This window comes from Macrotis lagotis, chromosome 1 (assembly GCF_037893015.1).
Source record: "Macrotis lagotis isolate mMagLag1 chromosome 1, bilby.v1.9.chrom.fasta, whole genome shotgun sequence".
In the NCBI taxonomy this organism is placed as follows: domain Eukaryota; kingdom Metazoa; phylum Chordata; class Mammalia; order Peramelemorphia; family Peramelidae; genus Macrotis; species Macrotis lagotis.
In genome coordinates this window covers 220,166,755-220,190,876 of record NC_133658.1, presented here as the reverse complement: position 1 = coordinate 220,190,876, position 24,122 = coordinate 220,166,755, and the positions used below count along the sequence as shown (strand labels likewise).

The 24,122-nt window shown below is 36.3% G+C and overlaps 1 pseudogene; it reads left to right on the top strand.

Moving 5' to 3' along the window:
• The first annotated feature begins 3,675 nt into the window (after positions 1–3,675).
• LOC141515241 (hippocampus abundant transcript-like protein 1 pseudogene) lies at positions 3,676–5,407 on the top strand (annotated as a pseudogene).
• Positions 5,408–24,122: the final 18,715 nt, after the last annotated feature.

The window sequence follows — 24,122 nt, the reverse complement described above, 5'->3', positions numbered from 1 at the left end:
CCACCCCTAATCCTTTTTTTCAATGAAATCTATATATTTTTTCCTTTTACTTTGTCTGAGATCAGTATTGCTTCCCCTGCTTTTTTTAATTCAACTGAAATATAATATATTCTCCAGCCTTTTACCTTTACCCTGTGAATACCTCTGCTTCAAATATGTTTCTTATAAACATAATATTGTCAGAATCTGAATTTTAATCTACTCTACTATTTATTTCTGTTTTATAGGAGAGTTCATCCCATTGACATTTACAGTATAATTCATAGCTCTCTATTTCCCCTGATCTACTATCTTCCTTCATTTGCACTTTTTTCTTTCCTTTCCTTTTATCCCTCCTCATCAATGTTTTGCTGTGACTTCTGTTTTACAATCAGACCTTCTTTCTATCAACCCTTTTCCTTCTCCCTTTCCTCTTTTACTTTTCTTTTTAACTTTAACTTTACCTTTTCTCTTGCCCATCCCTTTGTCCCCCTTCTTTCCTTTCTTTTCATGTCTTAATTGTTTTAAATCTCTCTTGTACCTACAACCTCTGCCAAGATATTCTCATTTTATCTATCCTGATAGAAGAACAATTCTCAAGGTTTGATTGATTAATTGATTTATAAACATCATTACCACATAGGTACTTCATACTCACAACTGCTGTGAAGTAGTTGCCCCTCAACTGTCCCATTAGAAATACATTTTTCAAGAGCCATAAACTCTTATAATCAATTATAATCAATTTATATCACATCTTCTTCCAAGTACCTTCTATTGAAATACAATCCTCATGAGCTAAAGTATCAAGCAAAGAAAAATCATTTTATGAACATTTATACTCAAGCCCTCTAAGTACATTCCCTCCAATTGTAGCTAAAATTTCATGCAAAGCAAAATCATGATCTGTTTATGTCCAGTAACTCCCTTCAACTGTTTCAGTAGAAATAAAGTCCTCATGAACTTATGAAGTAAGAGGAAAATCAAAATCACTTCAAGATCCATTTATATCTACACCCTCTAAGTATACTTCCTCCAGCTATATTCAACACTTATGAATTAAAGTATCAGCTAAAGCATCATCATTTTCATGGTCAATCTATACCCATATTCTCTTTTAACTATCCTATGAGAAATACAATTCTCAAGAATTCTAAGAATTGTCTTCCCATGTAGGGAGATATATATATATATATATATATATATATATATATATATATATATATATATATATGTATATATGATTTAATGTTATTATCTAATATTTTCCCCTTTCTGTTTACCTTTTTACATATCCCTTTTTTTTAGTTGGTTTTTTTTTTTTTTGCAAGGCAATGGGGTTAAGTGGCTTGCCCAAGTCCACACAGTTTGGTAATTATTAAGTGTCTGAGGCTGGACTGGAACTCAGGTACTCCTGACTCCAGGGCCAGTGCTCTATCCACTACGCCACCTAGCCACCCCTACATATCTCTTGAGTCTTACATTTGAATTGAATTTTCTGTTCAGTTCTGGTCTTTTCATCACTTAAGCTTGAAATTCCTGTATTTCATTAAAAGTACATTTTCTTTTCATGAAAAAAAACATGCTGAATTTTGCAGGATAGTTGGATCTTGGTTGTAATCAAAGGTCTTTTACCCTTTGGATTAACATATCCCAAGACCTATGATCCTTGAATGTTGAAACTAATAAGCTCCGGGTAATACTGAACTAGAGAAAATCTCCCACAGGAATCAGAGTAGGGGGCTCTGCTGGAAACATGAGATTGTGGGTAACCTGGGGGCAGAGATCAGAGACTGGGTGCAGGTGTGGCAGGATGAGGCTGGGGGACTGACCTGAGAGCAGCAACAGAAGCATTTGCTGTGTGCATTTTGGATGGAAGAGTTCCAGCACAGCAATCCAAACATTTATCTTGTCAGCTTGGCTGATCTGGAAGACCAGGGCCATGAACTCCCATGTTTTCAGCAGAGTCCCCTCCTCTGATTCCTGTGGGAGATTTTCTCTAGAACAAACAGCATTCCCCCTGGTATTTGCACCTTGCCAGCAGGCCCAGGCATTGGGCAGCAGATCTCCCACAGCATTGATTGGGGATTAAATAGATTAACTGCCTAGCCCAAGGGCCTATTTTGGTCGAGGACAGCCCAGAACCCACCACCTCTCACTCCTGCCTCCCCAACCCAGGTCTAGTGAGTGGACCACTAATCACAGACAAGTTTCTGGCATACCCTACAGGCCAACCCACTGAATAACCCCTGAAGTGGACAAAGCTTCTCAATACTGAAGATTTGTGAACCAGTCCATCCTCCAGCACAAGTTGGGGGGGAAGGACCCAAAATGAAGAATGACCAGTGTAAAGTGGGTGGGGGGAATTCCATTGAATCTTACCCTGAAGACAAGGATCCCAAGTCAAAGAGAAATAGAGCTTCAGAGGAGAATATGAATTGGTCTCCAGCCCAGAAAGACTATGGAAGAGATCAGAAAGGAGTTTAAAAATCAAATAGAAAATTGGGAAAAGGAAATCCAAGAGAAAATTAACATCTTATAACAAGAAAACAAATCTTTTGAAAATACAATTGGACAAATAGCAAAAGAAAGTAATTTTCTCAAAACCATGATTAGGAAATGGAAAACTCCTTCAATAATAGAATTGATCAATCGGAAAAGGAGATGCAAAAAGTAAATGAATAAAACTTCTCTTAAAAAAGATTGGAACTTGTGGAAACTAATGACTTCATGAAACACCAAGACTCTGTTAAACAAAAAAAAAACAAAACAAAAAACAAAAAGAAGAAAATGTAAAATACCTCATTGGCAAAACAACAGACCTGGAAAATAGATGTAGGAGAAACAATTTAAGAATTATAGGACTTTCTGAACACCTTGAAGAGGAAAAAAAGCCTGGACTTCATACCTAAGGATATAATGAAAGCCTGATATATCCTGATATTGCCCTGATATCCTAGAACCAGAGAACAAAATAATCATTGAAAGAATTCATCGATCCCCTCCTGAAAAGTATCCCAAAATGAAAGCACCAAGGAATATTTTGGCCATACTCCAGAATTATCAAATCAAAAAACAGCGAGAAATTAAATACCAAGGAGCCACAATCAGGATTACACAGGACCTGGTTGCATCAACATTAAGGGATTGAAGAGCCTGAAATATGATATTGTAGAGAGTAAGGGAGCTTGGAATGCAACAAAGAATTCACTTTCCAATAAAACTGAGCCTTCTTTTTCAGGGGAAAGGATAGACATTTTAATGAAATAGAAGATTTTCAACTTTTCCTGATGAAAAGCCATAGCTAAACAGAAAAGTTTGGTCTTCAAATAGGAGACTCAAGAAATACATGAAAAGCTAAAGAGGGGAAAGGAAAAAAACAATCTTATCATTCAATAAGATGGCTGACTATATCCCCACCTGGGAGAAAGGTTCTCATAACTCTTGAGAATTGTAATTCTATTAGAGAGAAAAATACTTAGCCAGAAGTAATGGACACTCTTGACTTGCCTGTGTCTCTCACTGAATGAGTTAAATATAATATCTCCTTACAAAAGGGATTGAACTCCGCCGCTGCCACCGCCCCAGGAGCTCAGCCGGGCGTGGGTCCCTGGGCAGGAGTGGAACCCCGCGGGCCGCGGCCGCAGCCTCTCCTCCCCCTCCTCTTGCTTGCCTCCCCCGAAAAATGGGGCCAATATGAGTCCGGAGCTGCCGCCGGAGAAGGAGGAGCAGGTGGCGGCGGCGGCAGATGAGGAAGGGGGCAGCCTCCGATAGAAGCACCATAGCGGCATCATGCTGGTGAAGAGAATCAGCGCCAAGCTGGGGGGCAGCACCTCGCAGCAAGGTTTTGGTCATCCTAGTGTGTACCATGCAGTTGTCGTCATCTTCCTTGAGTTCTTTGCTTGGGGTCTGCTCACAACACCTATGCTCATAATCCTACATGAAACATTTTCTGAACATACTTTCCTCATGAATGGTCTCATTCAGGGTGTGCAGGGACTGTTATCCTTTCTGAGTGCCCCCCTTATAGGTGCTCTGTCTGATGTATGGGGAAGAAAATCTTTTCTTCTAGTTACAGTTTTCTTCACATGTTTCCCAATTCCATTAATGAGAATAAACCCATAGTGGTACTTTGCTATGATTTCTGTCTCTGGAGCTTTTTCAGTTACCTTCTCTGTAATATTTGCATATGTAGCTGATATTACTCAAGAACATGAGAGAAGTACTGCTTATGGATTGGCATCTGCCACATTTGCAGCAAGTTTGGGAACCAGTCCTGCTATTGGAGCATATCTGTCTGCTAGCTATGGAGATAACCTGGTTGTCCTTGTGGCCACCATGGTGGCTCTCTTGGATATCTGCTTCATCTTGTTAGCTGTCCCAGAATCTCTATCTGAAAAAATGAGACCTGCTTCTTGGGGACCTTCAATTTCATGGGAGCAAGCAGATCCTTTTGGGTCTCTGAAGAAAGTTGGAAAAGATTCCACAGTCTTGTTGATCTGTCTCACAGTCTTTCTTTCATACCTTCCTGAAGCCGGACAGTATTCTAGTTTTTTTTTCCTCTATCTAAGACAGATTATAAGTTTTGAAGCAGCTGAAATTGCAGATTTATTGCCATGGTAGGAATCCTGTCCATTGTAGCTCAGATGGTATTTATTAGCATCTTGATGAAGTCAATAGGAAATAAGAATACAGTTCTCTTGGGATTGGGTTTTCAGATGCATCAGTTGGCTTGGTATGGTTTTGGATCCCAGGCATGGATGATGTGGGCAGCAGGAACTATAGCAGCCATATCCAGTATTACATTTCCAGTGGTCAGTGCACTTGTGTCATGAAATGCAGAGTCAGATCAGCAAGGAGTTGCCCAAGGAATAATAACTGGAATTAGAGGTCTCTGTAATGGCCTTGGACCAGCGCTGTATGGCTTCATATTCTTTTTGTTCCATGTCGAATTAACGGAAATGGAAGCAGTTTAGGGTTCTAAGGAGAGCACAGTTCAAGATTCTGGCAGTAAGGGAGCCATCATTCCAGGACCACCTTTTCCGTTTGGTGCAATTGCAGTCCTCCTGGTTTTCCTGGTTGCCTTATTCATCCCCAGCCATAGTAAAGCCAGCAGTAATAGGAAGCATAACAGCAATATCAGTGGCAACCTGCCCACCAACCCAGAGTGAGGCAGTGATGAGGACATTGAACCCTTGCTGCAAGACAGCAGTGTTTGAAAACTCTCTTTTAAGGGGAAGACTACACCTTGATGTCCTGAATTGTGAACATTACAGTAGATGGGGCTCCAGCAAGCTTACTGCTCCAGAAAACTGTGGAAAGGGCTGAAAGAATTAGAAAATTTTAGGACCCTGTGGTGATAATATTGGCATCTTCAGGGCTGAGTTTTTGAGACTGATCTTTTCCTGCCTCCCCCATTCTCCCCATTCTGTTGTGATATTAGGAACAAGGTAAGATTTGAAATTCTTATCTGCAAGTGATATGTACCGCTAAAGGTGGTCCAGAGCCCTCACCTTGAAATTCTAATGTAAAGGGCACCTCTGTAGCAGAGAGAGGAGTTCGACTACCTTTAAAAGGAGAAATGCAGTTAGTCATGACTACAACCTTCTGAAATCGCTTGAAGCAAACCATGCTGGCTTGAGACTAGGCTATGTTTTCTTTATAAGAGACAGTTAAGGTTTCTTTCTGTGTTTTTGCTACTTTCCCTGAATGTATATCCCATTCATTCCACATGGTTTGGGGAGGGGCCTACATTCAGCAGTCAATTTTAGGAAGGGAATCATCTTAATATAAGTTTGCAGCATCCTTATTTCATCCTTTCAGGTCTTGATTACAGCAAAATTCATCATGCCATTGGGTAGTAATAATACAGAGAGCAATGATGTTTTGTTTTCCTTTCATATAGAAATAAAATGTTCTTTAAACATAAATCATGTAGAATCACCAAATTCTAGGTTTCAGAGAAAAAAAGTTTTTAGGTGGCACATTGAATACAATTTGGCTCCGTGACTCAATAAATGTGTAACTTTCTAAGTGTGTGGGACTAAATCACTGGGTGCTAAGGGAATATTTATCCAAGTTCACACACAATTATTACTCAGTTCCCTCTCCCCATTTCTGTTAACTAACCTGTGAAATCTTTATTCTCATTAATTGCACTACTGCCTTAACTGCTTTGTAATGTGCATTTGTTATCATATTTAGCCTTCATATCAATCTCTTTATCTCACTTGCTGAATCTCATGGGAAGATTCATGTAAAATTCCTTTCTGAAAGAGTGATGTGTTAGTGGGCCTAGTTTCACTACAAGCCCCTTGGTAACTTTTAGATAAGTTTTATGGGGAGAAAAATCTATACAAATTTATATGTATTTTGCTGCACCATTAAAAGGACCATTGAACAACACGCAACTCTAACGAAGCACTCCTATGAATGTTTTATATGTATGAAATATATGTAGATATTTGTAAGGAGTTTTAATTTTTTTTCTGATGGGGTGCTGTGTAAATATTGTATTTATAAATGTCAGGGTATTGACTGAAAAAAATATATACAGATATACATACATATATATATATATATATATATATATATATATATATATATATATAAACAATTGTGTACTGACTGAATACATTTAAAAGAAAAAAATATATTTTGAAACATGTTCTGCCTTGAAAAGAGGTAACAGGCCTTTTGTACTCTGCTCTTGGTTTTTAATTGAATAAGCTTACTAATGCATAATAAATTTACAATTTCAAAAAAAAGGGATTGAATGGGGTAAATTATATCACATGAAGAGGTTCTAAGGACTTATTGAAATAGAGGGGAAGAAGGGAGGAGGTGAGAACCACTTGACTCTTACATCAGATTTGGCCCGAAGAGGGATTAACACACACAACTCAGTTGAGTTTAGAAACTTATCTTAACTTTTTAGTATTAAGAGGGGAAAGAATGTAGGGGTAGGAAAGGAAGGACTGATAGAAGGAAGGGGAGGAAGAAGGGGCAAAGGGAAAGGGGAAAGAAAAGGGATGGGGTTAGATAGAAGGGGGAAACATGCAGAAGGAGGAGGTGGTATTTAGAAGCAAAACACTGGAGTATAGAGGAAAAGGGGAAAATACAAACTGAGGGAAGATAGCATGGAAGACAATAAAGAGTAATTATAGCTTTGAATGTGAACAGGATGAAGTCTCTGATAAAATGGAAGCAGATAGCAGAGTGGATTAAAAACCAAAATACTACAATATGCTGCTTAGAAGAAATGCATTTTAAGTAGAGGAATGCATACAGAATAAACATAAAAGGTTGGAATGAATGTATTATGCTTCAGTTGAAATGAAAAAGGCAGTGGTTTCAATTCTTATCTCAGACAAAGCAGTTGCAAAAATAGATCTCATTAAAAGAGATAAGGAAGGAAATGATATATACTCCCAAGAGGTACCATAGACAATGAAGCAATTTCAATACTAAATATATATGTATATATCATCCAAGTTCTCAGAGGAGAAGCTAAATGAGTTACAGGAAAATATAGGCAGCAAAACTCTACTGATAGGAGACCTCAACCCCCCCTTTCTTGGAATTAGATGAATCTAACCATAAAATAAACAAGACAGAATATAAGGAAGCAAATATAATGTTAGAAATCCTAGTCATGACTGACCTGTGGAGAAAACTGAATGGGGATAGAAAGGAATATACTTTTTTCCTGCAGTATATGGCACCTTTAATTTGATTTTAAAAAAAGAAAGAAGAAAACTAAATTACTTGTATCAAAAAATGAAAAAGGCGAACTTACCACCAATGAGGAGGAAATTAAAGAAATAATCAGGCACTATTTTGCACAACTCATGCCAATAAATTTGATAATCTTGGTGAAATGAATGAACATTTACAAAAATACAAGTTGCCCAGGTTAAATGAAGAGGAAATTAAATACCTAAATAATCCTATCTCAGAAAAAGAAATTCAACAAGTCAACAATCAGCTCCCTAAGAAAAAATCTCTAGATCAGATGGATTCACTAGTGAATTCTATCAAACATTCAAAGAATGATTGGTTTCAATTCTATATAAACTATTTGGAAATATAGATGAAGACAGAACTCTTCCCATTTTCTTCTATGACACCAATCTGGTACTGATATTTAAACCAGAAGAAAAAAAAATTGTAGACCAATTTCTCTTATGAATATGGATACAAAAATCTTTAAAAATTTTTAGCAAAGTGATTGCAGCAAGTTATCATTAGGATAAGACACCATGACCAAGAATGACATTCTAGGGATTCAGGGTTGGTTCAATATTAGGAAAACTGTCAGCATAATTGAGTGCATCAAAAATAAACATAACAGAAATCATGATTATCTCAACAGATGCTGAAAAAGCCTTTGACAAAACACAGCATACATTCCTACTAAAAACTTTAGAGATAGTAGGAATAAAAGGATTGTTCCTTAAAATGATAAGCAGTCTCTATCTGAAATCATCAGCAAGCATTATATGCAATGAGGATAAACTAGAAGCATTTCCAATAAGATCAGGGGTGAAACAAGGATGCCAGTTATTACCACTACTATTCAATACCATACTAGAAATGTTAACTTCAGCAATATGAGAAGAAAAAGAAATTGAAGAAATTAAAATTTAGAAGGAAGAAACAACATTTTTGCTCTTTGCAGATGACATGATGGTATACTTAGAGGGTCCTAAAAAAATCATCTAGGGGCAGATAGGTGGCACAGTGAATAGAACACTGGCTGTGGAGTCAGGAGGACCTGAGTTCAAATCTGCCTTCAGACCCTTATTAAGTACCTAACTGTGATGTTGGGCAAGTCACTTAAATCCATTGTCTTGCAAAAAACCTAAAAATAAAAAGAATATATAAAAAATCATCTAAAAAAACTACTGGAGGGGAGGCTAGGTGGTGCAGTGGATAGAGCATCAGCCTTGGAGTCAGGAGTACCTGAGTCCTTATCCCACCTCAGACACTTAATAATTACCTAGCCATGTGACCTTGAGCAAGCCACTCAAACCCCATTGCCTTGCAAAAAACCTAAAAAAACATGTTACAAAAAAACCTACTGGAAACAGTTAACATCATTAGCAAAGTAACAGGGTATAAAATAAACCCATATGTAAATTATCAACATTTCTATATATCATCAAAGGGATACAGCAGCAAGAGTTAGAAGGAGAAATCCCATTTAAAATAACATCACGCAACATAAACTACTTGGGAGTCTACCTGTCAGGGCAGATTCAGAAACTCTATGAAAACAACTATAAAACACTTTTCACACAAATAAAGTCACATCTACTCCAAATGATTGGGCAATTATCAATTGCTAATGAATGGGCTGAACTAATATCAAAATGACAATTCTACCTAATAAATTGCTTATTTAGTAGCATACCGATCAAACTTCCAAAACATTACTTTAGTGATGTAGAAAAAAATTGTAACAAAATTCATATGGAGGAATAAAAAGTCAAGAATATCAAGGGATTTAATGAAAAAAATTCAAAGGAATTTGGCTTAGCCTTATCAGTTCTAAAATTATATTATAAAGCATCAGTTATCAAAACTGTATGGTACTGGCTAAGAAATAGTGGTGGTGGATCAGTGGAATAGATTAGGTACAAAAGCAACTGCAGGAAATGAATCTGCTGTTGGATAATCCCAAAGAGTCTAGCTTCTGGGATAAGAATTCACTCTGATAAAAACTTCTGGGAAAACTGGAAGCTAGTGTAGCAGAAATTAGAATTAGAAGACATTTTACACCTTATACCAAGATAAGTTCAAAATGGGTACAGGATTTAGACAAAAAAGACAATATTATAAGCAAATTAGAAAAACAAGGAATAGTTTACCTGTTAGATCTATGGAAAGGGCAACAGTTTATGACCAAGGAAGTGATAGAGATCATTATAAAAAACAAATTGAGGGGTGGCTAGGTGGTATAGTGGATAAAGCACCGGCCTTGGAATCAGGAGTACCTGGGTTCAAATCCCATCTCAGACACTTAATAATTACCTAGCTGTGTGGCCTTGGGCAAGCCACTTAACCCCATTTGCCTTGCAAAAACCTAAAAAAAACCAAATTGGATATTTTTTAATACATTTAATTAAATAACTTTTACACAAACCAAACCATTCAAATTAAGATCCAAAGAAATGTAGCAAATTAGGAAACAATTTTTGCAACTAGTGTTTCTGAGAAAGGACTCATTTCTAAAATATATAGAGAACTGAGTCTAATATGTAAAAAACCAAGTCATTCCCCAATTCTCAAATGGTCAAAGGATATGCAAAGGCAATTTTCAGAAGAGGAAATCAAACTATTTATAGACATATGAGAAATTGCTCTAAATCACCACCAATTAGAAAAGTGCAAATCAAAGTGTCTCTGAGGTACCACCTCACATCTTTCAGATTTACCAGAAAGATAACAACTAAAGTTGGAGGGGATGTGGAAAATCTGGGACACTAATGCATTGTTGGTGAGACTGTGAACTGATCCAACCTCCTGGAGAACAATTTGAAATTATGCCCAAAGGGCAATAAAATGTGCATACCTTTGATCCAGCAATACCACTAGTGGGTCTGTATCCTGAAGAGATCATAAAAAGGGGTAAAAATCCTATATGTACAAAAATATTTATAGCAGCTTGGATTGTTTCTAGTGGAAAAATTGGAAGTTGAGGGGTTGTTCATCAATTGGGGGATGGCTAAGCAAATTATTATATATATATATATATATACATACATATATTTGTGTATGTGTGAATGTGTGTGTGTGTGAGAGAGACAGAGAGAGACAGAGAGAGAGAGAGAGAGAGAGAGAGAGAGAGAGAAAGAGAGAAGAGATGGAGCTCTATTGTTCTATTAGAAATCAGTAGGGATGGGATTTCTTTTTTTTTTTTTTGCAAGGCAGTAGGATTAAGTGACTTGCCCAAGGTCACACAACTAGGTAATTCTTAATCCTCTGAGGTCAGTTTTGAATTCAGGTCCTCCTGACTCCAGGGCAAGGCTCTATTCACTGTGCCACCTAGCTTCCCTTAGTGATGGGATTTCAGAGAATCCTGGAAAGACTTGCATGAATTGATGCTAAGTGACAAAAGCAGAAACAAAGAACATTTTGTACACCCTAACAACATGGGGTGATATTCAAACTTAATGGACTTACTCACTCCATCAGTGTAGTAATCAGGGAAAATTTTAAGGGATCTGTGTTGTAGAATATCATCTATATCCAGAGAAAGAACAGTGGAGTTTAAACCAAGACCAAAGATTATTATCTTCAATTGTTAAAAAACATTGTCTTATCTATCACATTATTTTGTTATCTCTAATGATTTATTTCTTCCTTAAGGATGTGTTTTTTCTTTCAACACTTTCAATTTTGATATATGCATATCATGGAAACAAATATAAAGGCTATCCGACTACCTTCTGTTGGGGTAGGGAGGAGAGAAAGGAGGGAGGGGGCTAATTGTAAAATTCTAAACCTTGCAAAAATGATTGGTAGTAACTACTATTGTATATAATTGGGAAACAAATAAAATATTTATATTTAAAAAGCTAAAATTTCAATCATGGTATAAACAAAGTTAAAAATTCAAAAATCTTAATGAAGACAGTAAATTAAAATACAATTGTGCTTAAAGGAAGCATAATCAGTGAACCAATATCAATACAAATATAAGCAAGAGAAATCCTTAAGTTTGTAAAGTAAAAATTGATTAGACTGTAATTTCCCTACCACACACACACACACACACACACACACACACACACACACAGAGAGAGAGAGAGAGAGAGAGAGAGAGAGAGAGAGAAACATAGCAATAGGTAATAATACAAGGATAGGAAGAGACTTGCTGGAATGCTTAGGCTTTATGTAAGTTTTTTAATATCCTATGACTGTAATAAAGTTGCTAATTGTTTCCATCTTTCCAACTTTTTTTAGATGATTTTCTAGGATTTTCTAGGTTCTCTAGATTTTCTAGATTCTCATATCTGTGGAGTTTTGTTTCCTCAATATCAATACTAATTCCTTCAATTTCGTTTTCTTCCTTTTTTGCTAAAGATAATTTCTAATACAAAATTGAGTAATAGCGGTGATAATGAGCATCCTAGTATCACCCCTAATCTTACTGGTAATGCTTCTAGCTTATCCCCATTATAGGAATAATTGTTGATGGTTTTAGATAGATACTGCTTTTAATTTTAAGGAATATTACATTTATTCCTATGATTTCTAGTGCTGTTTTTTTTTTTTTTTTTTTTTTTTTTGCAAGGCAATGGGCTTAAGTGGCTTGCACAAGACCACACAGCTAGGTAATTATTAAGTGTCTGAGGCCAGATTTGAACTCAGGTACTCCTGACTTTAAGGCTGGTGCCCAGTGTGTGTATGTGTATGTGTGTTTGTATGTGTGGGGGTGCTGCCCCAGGTACTACATCAATAAATATGGTAACAGAGAACTGGCAGGGGTGATAGAAGTGAAAAAATTAAGGAAGGAAAGAAGAAATTCAGGAAAGGAAAAGGATGCTAATAGAGGGTCAGGTATTAAAGTGGTGAAATGAAAAACAGATGAACCACTGTGCAATGTTTTAAATTCATGAGAAATATTATAAAAGTCATACACTGTACTCTTCTTTATAGTGTGTTATGTGTTCTGCTGCCCTCATGCTTCTTCTTTATTTTTTTTAACTTTTTTTATTAAAGATATTATTTGTTTTACAATTTTCCCCCAATTTTACTCCCCCCCCCCCACAGAAAGCAATCTGTCAGTCTTTACTTTGTTTCCATGTTGTACATTGATCCAAATTGAGTGTGATGAGAGAGAAATCATATCCTTAAGGAAGAGACAAGAAGTCTAAAGAGGTAACAAGATCAGACAATAAGATATCTGTTTTTTTTTTCTAAATTAAAGGGAATAGTCCTTGAACTTTGTTCAAACTCCACAGCTCCTTTGGCACTCTCCTTTGCAGACAGCCCAAAATTGTTCCTGATTGTTGCACTGATGGAATGAGCAAGTCATTCAAGGTTGATCTTCACTCCCATGTTGCTGTTAGGGTGTACAGTGTTTTTCTGGTTCTGCTCATCTCACTCAGCATCAGTTCATGCAAATCCCTCCAAGGCTTCCCTGAAATCCCTTCCCTCCTGGTTTCTAATAGAACAATAGTATTCCATGATATACATATACCCCAGTTTGCTAAGCCATTCCCCAATTGAAGAACATTTATTGGATTTCCAATTCTTTGCCACTACAAACAAGGCTGCTATAAATATTTTTTGTACAAGTGATGTTTTTGCCCTTTTTCATCATCTCTCCAGGGTATAGACCCAGTAGTGGTATTGATGGGTCAAAGGGTATGTACATTTTTCTTGCCCTTTGGGCGTAGTTCCAAATAGCTCTCCAGAAAGGTTGGATGAGTTCACAGCTCCACAAACAATGTAATAGTGTCCCAGGTTTCCCACAACCCTTCCAACAATGATCATTATCCTTTCTAGTCATACTGGCCAATCTGAGAGGTATAAGGTGGTACCTCAGAGAATCTTTAATTTGCATTTCTCTAATAATTAATGATTTAGAGCAATTTTTCATATGGCTATGGATTGCTTTGATCTCCTCATCTGTAAATTGCCTTTGCATATCCTTTGACCATTTGTCAATTGAGGAATGGTTTTTTGTTTTAAAAACATGACTCAGTCCTCTGTATATTTTAGAAATGAGTCCTTTGTCAGAATCATTAGTTGTAAAGATTGTTTCCCAATTTACTACATTTCTTTTGATCTTGGTTACAGTGGTTTTATCTGTGCAAAAGCTTTTAAATTTAATGTAATCGAAATCATCTAGGTGGTTTTTGGTGATGTTCTCCAACTCTTCCTTAGTCATAAACTGCTCCCCTTTCCATAGATCTGACAAGTAAACTAGTCCTTGATCTTCCAATTTGCTTATAGTATTGTTTTTTTATGTCTAAGTCCTGTAACCATTTGGATCTTATCTTGGTAAAGGGTGTGAGGTGTTGGTCTAATCTAAGTTTCTTCCATACTAACTTCCAGTTATCCCAGCAGTTTTTATCAAAGAGGGAGTTTTTATCCCAATAGCTGGACTCTTTGGGTTTATCAAACAGCAGGTTACTATAATCATCTCCTGCTTTTGCACCTAGTCTATTCCACTGATCCACCACTCTATTTCTTAGCCAGTACCAAACAGTTTTGATGACTGATGCTTTATAATATAATTTTAGATCAGGTAGGGCTAAGTCACTTTCTTTTGAACTTTTTTTTTCATTAAGCTCCTGGAAATTCTTGACTTTTTATTTCTCCATATGAATTTACTTACATTTTTTCCTAACTCATTAAAGTAATTTTTGGGAATTTTGATTGGTAGGGCACTAAACAGGTAGTTTAGTATTAGTAGAATTGTCATTTTTATTATATTAGCTCTATCTATCCATGAGCAGTTGATATTTGCCCAATTATTTAAATCCTAATTTAATTTGTGTGAGAAGTGTTTTATAATTGTTTTCAAAAAGTTTCTGAGTCTGTCTTGGCAAATAGAATCCCAGGTATTTTATATTGTCTGAGGTTACTTTGAATGGGATTTCTCTTTCTAGCTCTTCCTGCTGTATCTTGCTAGACATGTATATAGAAAAGATTTATGAGGGTTTATTTGATAACCAGCAACTTTGCTAAAATTGCTAATTGTTTCCAGTAGTTTTTTGGATGATTTCTTGGGATTCTCTAGGTAGACCATCATGTCATCTACAAAGAGTGAGAATTTTGTCTCTTCCTTCCCAAATCTAATTCCTTCAACTTCTTTTTCTTCTCTAATTGCTGAAGCTAACATTTCTAATACAATATTGAACAGTAGTGGTGATAATGGGCACCCTTGTTTCACCCCTGATCTTACTGGGAATGCCTCTAGCCTCTCCCCATTGAATATAATGCTTGTTGATGGTTTCAGATAGATACTGCTCATTATTCTAAGGAACAGTACATTTATTCCTACACTCTCTAGTGTTTTTAATAGGAATGGATGCTGTATTTTGTCAAAAGCATTTTCAGCATCTATTGATATGATCATATGATTTCTGATAGGTTTGTTGTTGATATGATTGAGTATACTAACAGTTTTCCTAATATTGAACCAACCTTGCATTCCTGGAATAAATCCTACTTGATCATAATGTATTATCCTAGTGATAACTTGTAATCATTTTGCTAAGGTTTTATTTAAGATTTTTGCACCTATTTTCATCAGGGAGATAGGTCTATAATTTTCTTTCTCTGTTTTAACTCTTCCTGGTTTAGGTAGCAGCAGCATATTGGTTTCATAGAAAGAGTTAGGCAGAGTTCCATCTTTCCCTATTTTCCCAAAGAGTTTATATAGAATTGGAACCAATTGTTCCTTAAATGTTTGGTAGAATTCACTTGTGAATCCATCAGGCCCTGGAGATTTTTTCTTGGAGAGTTCAATGATGGCTTCTTGAATTTCTTTTTCTGAGATAGGGTTGTTTAGGTATTTAATCTCCTCTTCATTTAACCTTGGCAACTTATATTTTTGTAAATATTCATCCATTTCACTTACATTATCAAATTTATTGGCATAGAGTTGGGCAAAATAATTTTGGATTATTAATTTAATTTCCTCTTCATTGGTGGTGAGTTCACCTTTTTCATTTATGATACTAGCAATTTGGTTTTCTTCTTTCTTTTTTAAATCAAATTGACCAGGGTTTTATCAGTTTTATTGTTTTTTTCATAATACCAACTTTTTGGCTTTATTTATTAATTCAATAGTTTTTGCTTTCGATTTTATTAATTTCTCCTTTAATTTTTAGAATTTCTAATTTCTTATTTAATTGGGGATTTTTTAATTTGTTCTTTCTCTAATTTTTTTAGTTGTACGTTTAGTTCATTGATTTCCTCTTTCTCCAATTTATTCATGTAAGCATTTAAAGCTATAATATATCCCCTGAGAGCCGCTTTGAATGAATCCCATAGGTTTTAGTATGTTGTTTCATTATTATCATTATCTAGGATAAAATGGTTAATTCTTTTTATATTTGTTTTTTGGTCCACTAATTCTTTAAAATGAGGTTATTCAGTTTCCAATTGGTTCTGGGTCTATATCTCCTTGGCCCAATATTGCATATGACTCTTATTGCATTGTGATCCGAGAAAGACGTATTCACTATTTCTGCCTTTCTGCAGTTGATCATTAGGTTTTTATGTCCTAGTACATGTTCAATTTTTGTATAAGTTCCATATACTGCAGAGAAAAAGATATATTCCTTTCCATCCCCATTCAGTTTCCTCCATAAGTCTACCATATCTAGTTTTTCTAATAATTTATTTACCTCCTTAATTTCTTTCTTTTTTATTTTATGATTCGATTTATCTAGATCTGAGAGTGGGAGGTTGAGGTCTCCCACTAGTAGAGTTTTGCTGTCTATGTTTTCCTTTAGTTCTTTCAGCTTCTCCTCTAAGAATTTGGATGCTGTCCCATTGGATGCATATATATTCAGTATTGAAATAACTTTATTGCCTATGGTACCTTTTAGGAGGATAAAGTTTCCTTCCTTATCTCTTTTAATGCTATCTATTTTTGCTGCTGCTTTGTCTGAGATAAGGATTGCTACCCCTGCTTTTTTTTTTACTTCAGCTGAGGCAAAATATATTTTGCTCCAACCTTTTACCTTTACTCTATGTGTATCTCTCTGCTTCAAATGAGTTTCTTGTAAGCAGCATATTGTTGGATTCTGGTTTTTAATCCACTCTGCTGGCTGATCCAGGGCTGATTCACCCTCTGCGCCCAGACTCACCTGCCTGAATTCATCCAGTGCTGCTGAGGGAGACAAATTCTGAGGTAGATGTTCTTTCTCCTGGCTTTTCTTTCTGGGTTTTGTGGGTCAGATTTCTTTTAAGAGGTTTGTTTCATATGATAGATGGGGAAAGATCAGGAAACTTTAGAACTGTGCCTGTCTTCTCTCCACCATCTTGGCCAGAAGTCCCTCATACTTCTAGATTTTAAAGTTGATTCTGGCAGTAGAGTATACATTGGCAAGGATCTGTTAATTCATAGGGAATTAATAAATTGTCATCCTGAGTCAGAAAGTAAGATCCTATCTGACAAATTTCCATTTTAGAAATCTGTTCTTGGCAAACCTTTGCCAGATTATATTAGTTCATAAAAGGTTGATTGACATTGTGGTGGTTACACCAATGTATACTGCTGGTTTCTCATGAAAGACCAAAATCAGACATGGGAATGAGTTAAAGGATTAGAGTGGATAAAATGTATTGGGAGTCAAAGTACATTGGCTTGAATATCAGTTCTTCCTTTTGCTACCTGTTTGACCTTGGGTATATTAAAATGAGATTAGATCATATGGCCTCTAAAATCTCTTCTGATATTAAATCTATATTTGTAACATGGAGTGATTCCATAAGAGCTAGCATTTATGCAGCATTTATACATAACTTATTTTATTTTATTTTTTTTTAGGATTTTTGCAAGGCAAATGGGGTTAAGTGGCTTGCCCAAGGCCATACAGCTAGGTAATTATTAAGTGTCTGAGACCGGATTTGAACTCAGGTACTCCTGACTCCAGGGCCGGTACTCTATCCACTGCAGCACCTAGCCTCCCCAATAACTTTCTTTAGACATTCACATTATTCTTTATAAATTTTACATTAACCTGGTGATATAGTTGCTTTCATCATTTCTCTCTAACAGATAGGGAAATTGAGACTTGGAGAAGTCAAGTGACTTATACCTTCCATTTTGAGGTTTCCAATCTCTTGATATGCTTGTCTTTTCTTCCGAAATGGATTGTAAATTCCCTTGAAGGCAGAAATTTTATTTCATGCCTCTTTTTACAGTCAGCTGCAGGGCAGAGAAGCTGCTCAAAAATATTGGTTGACTATGACAATAAATAGAGACTCTATGCACAAGTGCATAGGGCTTTTCTTTGTTATATGTCATTAGGGGATGGATGAAATAAAACTGACAATTGACTTCTGAGTTCTGGTGTTTGTGGTCAGAAAATCACTCTTTCATATGATTTTCCCTAACAAAGTCTTAAGGGTAATGTTAGAAACAATGGTTATGAATTTGGAACTTTAGGTTATGAATTTCCTTGGCATTTCTATGTATCATTTCCACCCAGGGGACATCCTGAACCTAGTTTGAGAAATTTTTGGTGGGACACTCAATTTATTGGTGTCTTTCTTATTATTATAAAATGGAGGCAGATGATGCTTTATGAATAATCATAGAGCAGATAATCCATGTGTCATTTTCCCCGAGTTAGGCAGGCTAACAATAAAGACTTTCTTAGCCAAATGAAAGAGAGAGAATAGAGGGAGGGAATGAAGACAAGAAGTGTAAAACTGTTGAGGGAAAGGAGGATGAGAAAGGGCGGGGAGGATAACTACATGAATTTGGTTCCTATATCAGCTATGTTCACAAAAAGTCATTCAGCTGCAAGATTATACATGCAAGGGGAAAAGGGCTGGGTCTGAGGTGTTATTAAAAGCATCCTGTTAGGGAGAAGAGTTGGAACTGAACCTGTTAAACTTGCTTCTTTAGCTTGGTAGACTCTTTCTAGTGCTTAGAGTTTATCTCTTGTTCAATTGTTCAGTCATATCTGACTCTTTATGACCCCATAGACTTTTTTCCCCCCATGGAGTTTTCTTGGCAATGATACTGCAGTGATTTATTTGACAGCTCTCCACTATGACCTATCCATCTTGGGGAATCCTGCAAAGCACAATTCTTAGTTTCATTGAGCTATGCAAGCCCCTCTGTTGTGACAGATTCATGATTCAAGAGTAGATTTTTGGTTTTGAGGATATGAAAATATTTTTATTTAGCTCTTTTTTGTAGTGGCAAAGACTTGGAAATTGAGGGAATGTTTATCAATTGGAAAATGACTGAATAAGTTGTGTCACATGATTGAGATGTAATGCTATTCTGCTATAAGAACTGATGAGGGTAATGACTTCAGAAAATGTGGGAAGACATATATGAACTGATATAAAGTGACATGAGCACAATGAGGAGATCATTATACATAGCTACTGCAATATTGAAATAATGATCAATTGTGACAGACTGATATAATATAATGTTTCAAGATATTTCCAAAGGATTCATGATAAAAAATGCACCTCCAGAGAAAGAAATGAAGAATTTTGTGTACAAATTGAAGTATGTTTTTTTCACTTTATTTTTCTTGCTGCCTTTCCTAAAAATATGACTAATATGGAAATGATATCTAGGTGGCATAGTAGATAAAGCATCAGGCCTTAAGTCAGAAAGATTCATCTTTGTTGAATTCAAATCCAGCCTCAAACATTTACTTTTATGGAACAAATTTGTCTAGGAACATCCTACATGTTTGCCTCAGTGAAAGATTCATAAAGGCTTGAACATATGGGACTTCAATTCACTTTCCCACGTAATAGAAAAAAATGGTTATTATATATCTATATCTATCTATCTATCTATCTATCTATCTATACCCTTAATGAGCCATTTTTCTTGATTTTCTCATTTATCTTGAAGCCAGGGCCTATTTCAATAAAATATGCTCCTTTTAAAGTCTTGTAGATCAAGTTTGTTTCAGTTTTGTATGAGGCAACCTAGTGGAGAGTCCTTTGAGATGGATAACTGTCCCATTGAACAAATCCTTCTAAAATCACTTGGCTCATCACACCATGTCCTGAGGAGAGGGAAACAATGAGCTGGTTGCTCACACAAAATTCCCTAGAGAGTGTCCTCTGAAGATAGAATTTTGCCAGGCTCAGGGATCTATGGGTGCTTGGACTCAGAAAGTCCTGTCAAGTCTTCTTAGATGCTTGAAGGAAATGGACTGAGAGAGGGAAAGCTTACTTGGTTTCAGTGAGGGTGGAGTCAGAGTATCTTTCACAAGCTATGCATCAAAGAAGAATTGAATTAGATTATTTGTCCATGTCTCTAAAAAATTAAGACTCAAGCCTTCTGAACCAAGCAATGACATTTTTTTAAAGGTTTTTGCAGGCAAATGGGGTTAAGTGGCTTGCCCAAGGCCACACAGCTAGGTAATTATTAAGTGTCTGAGACTGGATTTGAACATAGGTATTCCTGACTCCAAGGCCAGTGCTTTATCCACTACGCCACCTAGCCGCCCCAGCAATGACATTTATTAATGATAAGGGGGCTAGATTCCTTGCATGAGAAGTTAACAACTTAGTGAAACAAGGCATGGGTTTTTAAAGGGTCAGAAAGAATTGCTTTCAATAGGTTTGTTTCTGTGAGGGGACCATGTAGCCTTGGTGGAACTGCACATGTGGTTATCCAGAATGCATACAGAAAGGCCAAAAATAGGGAGGGCCATTAATGTATGATAATGATATTACTTTATCTTGGCTTCATCATAAATTCATCCAGAGTACAGCAAAGAAGCGCATTGCTCTAAGAAAAGCAAGCATTACTCTATGAAAAGTCCCTTCTGTGATTCACGGTCCAGGGTCTTGCAACATCCCAGTTGTCCTGTTTTCTTATTGACTGACCTAAACATGAGTTAGTTCAGGTGTGCTTGATATTCTATTCTAATGGGTACTATGGGGGAGGCAGGGAATTGAGGTTTTAGCATATTCCATCAAGTTTACAAATACATACACATGTACACACACACACACACACACACACACACACACACACAATAGCCATTTCTAGCGAAGGAGAAGAAAAGGAAGGGGGAAAGAAATTTACATAATAATTTAATGTATTTAAAAGATATAGTGAGTTGTTCATAATAGATTTTCAATTTCATGTGCAATATTTTTATTATACTATGTTATGGCAATGCTTTTTTATTCCATAAGTTAAAAATAAAAGAAATCGAGAAAAGAAATTGTATTGTTTCAAGCGTGAGATGATATGTATTGACATGGACTTTATCTAGTCTAAGCATTCTTCTTGACTGTCTTATTAGTCATTTTACTTTCTTCAAATAGAACATTGAGACTATCTTGTCTATTAGAATCCAAATGTAGGAATTTATCTGGTTCTGAGGTTTAGATCATTCTAGAACTATTTCCATACTGGTTCCATCTTCCATCTATTTGTCATTCTTCTGTCATTATGATTTTGCTGTTATATCATTTTGCTGTTATGATGACTTGCTCTTTTGTGTCTCATGCCAAACTTTGTAGACTTGTTCTCTCACTCAATCCAACCTAAATTTCTGTATTAGTCAATGTTACTCTTTATCCATCACCATCTTCCTTCAGACTGTTTTATAATAACTGATATGTTCTAAACCAGCATTACCCTTGGTTATCTTGCTGTTTCCCTTGGCAAAGAGATCAGATGTTTTCTAGTGAAGGCAATTTCTGGGGTCCTTTATGTTCCTGTGAGACTACTTTTTATTGATTAGGTTTTTGCAGAACATGGTAATAAGTAATTCATTTTAGTTTCCTCTTTTAAAGGCAGTATCATCTTGTTTGAAGACATAAGATCACAGATTTTGGAATTTGATGCAGTGTCTTCTCTCTGTGATCTCATTTGGGATTTCTTGGCAAAGATACTGGACTGATTCACCATTTTCTTCTCTAGCTCATTTTAGAGATGAGGAAACTGAGGTACAAGGGGCAAGTGACTTGCCAAGGGTCACACATCTAGTAAATGTCTGAGGACAACTTTGAACTAAAGAAGATGAAGTTTCCTGACTTCAATCCTGGCACTCTATCTACTGTGCCACCTATTTGAATGCTTTCTTCCAAAACAGAGATAGAGGGTGTTAGAAATAGTAAGTGACACATACCTCAGAAAGTGACTTTCTGTGGGATTTATATCACAATCAGCTTTCTGAGAGCAGTCTGAAACTCTAGTTAGTCTTGGTAAAAAATCAGCCTAAAAAAAAAGGATAAAAATGAAAAATCTTGCAGAAATAATGAATAAACTTGCATAAATGGGCATTGAGTTGTAAATTAACATGTGTGGGGTTTCTATGTGGCTTAGAAGCTTTGAGCTTCTTCAATTTCTCAAACCACAATTCTATTTTCCAATAAACTCTTCACTGTCTTCCCCTTATCTGCCTTTGCACTGAGGTCCCTATCTGTTACATTATACATTATCTTGTTTTTAAAAAGCTCATCATGTATTCCTTATCTTTGTTCTTTGCCAAAGTTATTGATATCTACGCAGACCATTACATATATGTCTAGTTTTGGGTTTATGCTTACCATGGGAGATCAGATGATTAATGATCCAACGAATGCTTTTTCCTGTCATTTTGGGTACATGGTTAATACAACTCTGCCACCTCTGTTTGATTTTTTTATATGAGTTGGATTAAATGATCACCATGAGAAGCCCTGAAGTATAATAGAGTTCTGAACTTGGATTCAGAGAGGTAGTTAGGAAGAATTATAGATTTCTTATATTCTTCTGTGACTTTCATTAAACTCAGCATTTAATAAAAAGAAACTTTTTGCTTAAAGAAGACAAAAAACAAGATGAAATGAAATCAGGGGATTCCAGGATTGGAATTTGGATTGGATTAAAAGGAGATTGTTATGGGGTTAAAACGGAGTCTAGGTGGCATGCTGGATACAACACTGGGCCTGGAGTCAGGAAGACCTGAATTCAAATTTGACCTCACATACTTAGACACATTTACTTTGAAAAAAATTAGAGTATACAAAGCAGGTCTGATCCACATTCTATTTTGTTGATTTTCAGAACTAGGGCCTTAATTAAGAGTGATGGCCAAGGACAGCTAGGTGGTGTAGTGGATAAAGTACCGGCCCTGGAGTCAGGGAGTACCTGGGTTCAAATCTGGTCTCAGACACTTAATAATTACCTAGCTGCATGGCCTTGGGCAAGCCACTTAACCCTGTTTGCCTTGCAAAAACCTAAAAAAAAAAAAAGAGTGATGGCCAAGGGGTGTTCATATTGGACCACTAAAAATGAAATTCTTAGACCTATGCAAGAGGAATCAGGGTGAGGAATCAAGAATAAAAGCTGGAGTTTCTAAGACAATCAGATACCATCAAAGTTCTGACTATAAATGATGTCTATTAGTGATCTAGAAGCTTTATTCCCATGACCCACTAGGCAGCTTTCAGGAAACCAGTCTTTGGGTTCTGGGGTGGGGGGAGAAATGGATGCCAGCCTGAGGGGAAAAGTTCATATTGATGATTAAACCATTTTGAGACATGTTTGGATTACATTGTGCTGTGGTCAATTTGCATTAGAAAATCACATACTAGCCCTTTGCCCAGTGATGAAGTAGCATCATGATGCTTAACTGATACACAGTATTCAGACCTTCACCAAAAGTCCCGTTTTTCTCTCAGGAAACATTTTGGAAAAGGTAGTGAGAAGGATGTCTTTGTACAACCTTCCCCTCACTATAATACACATAATGTGCATTTCATAAAAACATTCATTTGTTGTCATGGTCTTCTTTGATTGTGAAGGACAATAATAACAACAATTACTAGTTGTGTGACTCTACCTTAGTTCCTAAGCCAGTGAGTTGGGGCAGGAAATGGTAAATCAATCCAATATCTTTGTCAAGAAAACCCCAAATAGGATTATGAAGAGTTGGATACAACTGAACAACAAACGGGCTTAAGGCACAGAGGTCAGCATCTTAGGGTTAGATTTAATAGAAATAAAGCTATTATTTATTTATTTATTTTGAATTTTAGGATTTCCCCCCACCAATCTTGCTTCCCTCCCCCTCCCACAGAAAGCAGTCTATTAGTCTTTACATTGTTTGAAAGGTATGCATTGATCCAAGTTGAATGTGATGAGAGAAATCATATCCTTAAGGAAGAAAAATAAAGTATAAGAGACAGCAAAATTATATAATAAGATAATGGTTTTTAAAAGTTAAAGGTAACAGTCTTTGGTCTTTGTTCAAACTTCACAAATTTTTGCTCTGGATACAGATGGTATTCTCCATCACAGATACCCTAAAATTGTGCCTGATTGTTGCACAGATGGAATGAGAAAGTCCATTAAGGTTGTTCATCACCCCCATGTTGCTCTTAGGGTGTACAGTGTTCTTCTGGTTCTGCTCATCTCACTCAGCATCAGTTCATGTAAATCTCCCAGGCTTCCCTGAATT